Below are 1,868 nucleotides of genomic sequence, written 5' to 3'. Positions count from 1 at the left end.
TCTTAATATTAACTTCCATAATTGATTAAAATAATTATACATTGATATAATAGTAGTATAATAAGATTGATATAATACTAAATTAATTTGATGATCTATCTTAAGAATAATTTGAAGGTTTCACAAGACTTAGAGAAGGGGGTTGAATTTATGACATTCTTTAACTTTGATTATATACGACTTTAAGCCAAGAAATAAAACTTAGCTTCTGTTTTATCTACGCAATGAATTATTCAGGAGATAATTTAGTTTTGTCTCATAAAAATTAGAGAAACAAAACTAAAGTAGAGAGAAAGAAGATAACACCGCCATATATCCTGGTTCAGTTGCCATGTGCAATGTAACCTACATCTAGTCTCCACTACAATATTGGTAGAATTTTCACTATCTTTTTTAAGTATTACACACACCAATTCTCTAGGACTCAACGTAATCCTATCTGAGACACATCAAGCTTTAACATAAGCTTAATTTGGTAATGTAACTACCTAAACTAGATACACTAAGTGCTTACCCAACTTAGTAAGGGATACCTCTCAGGTACTTGATACAACTAAGAAAATACAACCAAAAGAAATTTGAAAATAACTCTTGACTTTTCTCTCAAGTATTTCACTCAGTATTTTTTCACTCAAGGGTTTTACCAATGCCTCTCTTTCTTGCCTTTTATCTCTCAAATAAAACAAAGAAAGATATACATTAAAACAGAAACACAATCAGTAAATAATGAAGGAAATGATGATTCACAGCTTTTGTGCAGATATACATCAAACATGATTCATCTCTCTCTGTTGAATCTCTTTATCTTGGCAGAATATTTCTTTGATATAGAAACACTGTCCAAAACATTGAACCCTTCTCAGAAAGCTCTCAATGAAAATTCAACTCTCTGGTTCTCTCTCCTTGACTTCACTTTGAAAGTTAATTTCTTTTTTGTATCTTGTTTACTGTCACGGATGAGAGTCCTCCAAAGTCAAATCCTTGTTTATTGAACCACATATCATTATCTTTTTTTTCTTCAATCAACCCCAAAATTAGAGATTTTGACTCTAATTCTTGGCTTAACCGAGGAGGTCAGAGCAGCAAGTTTTTTTTTTACTCAGTGACAATCCCAAATCCAAATCTTTGACATTGTGCTTTGGTTCTAAGTAACAATTTTAGACATTGATTCACAGTAGAGATAATCAACCACTATTTTCTTCATTTTTCTTTAAATGGCATTTTAGAGAGTAGGAGAAGAAGTGAAGGAATTAACTTGCATGCAAAAGGAAATTATTTACCTTTAACCTCTAACTTAGTGTAACATGCTTTTGATTTGTTTGATTAGACTCTTGCTTTCTTGATGAATTTTCTCTTTCTTTCTTCTCGGATGTATATGAGCTTAAAGGTAAAGCTCAGTCTCTTTTTTCTTTGTGTTTACCCGAAGTGCACAAGAGAAGTTTAGCTTAGAATTGATTTACTAATGCTTGATTGCATTTGGGCTCGGTTAGTGGATCAGTTTTTCTTCATCACATTTGAGCACATTTGTTTCATTGGTTTGGACTACTGCACATTTATTTGGGCCTGCATCTCTAAATAAAATATTCAAATCCATTTGGATGTTTAACCCAATAACATAATGTTTGTCATCATCATTAAATTAATTTTATTCTTAACTTAACAATCTCTCCCTTGATAACAAACATATTTTTAAAATGATATAATCTAAGAAATTTAATTAAGATTAAGGCACTTCCCTTTTGATGATATCCAATTGCTTTGATGTGCTTCCCCTTTCTTTCATAAGGGTTGCTCCTTCTGAAAGTGTACTATTCATTTGTTTCCTATTCATATTTATGCCTAAAGAGAATATAATTTTGCAAAGAATG

This window comes from Arachis ipaensis, chromosome B01, assembly GCF_000816755.2.
Source record: "Arachis ipaensis cultivar K30076 chromosome B01, Araip1.1, whole genome shotgun sequence".
NCBI classification, from domain to species: Eukaryota; Viridiplantae; Streptophyta; class Magnoliopsida; order Fabales; family Fabaceae; genus Arachis; species Arachis ipaensis.
The sequence above is the reverse complement of the archived record's forward strand: the minus strand, read 5'-3'. Positions refer to the sequence as shown.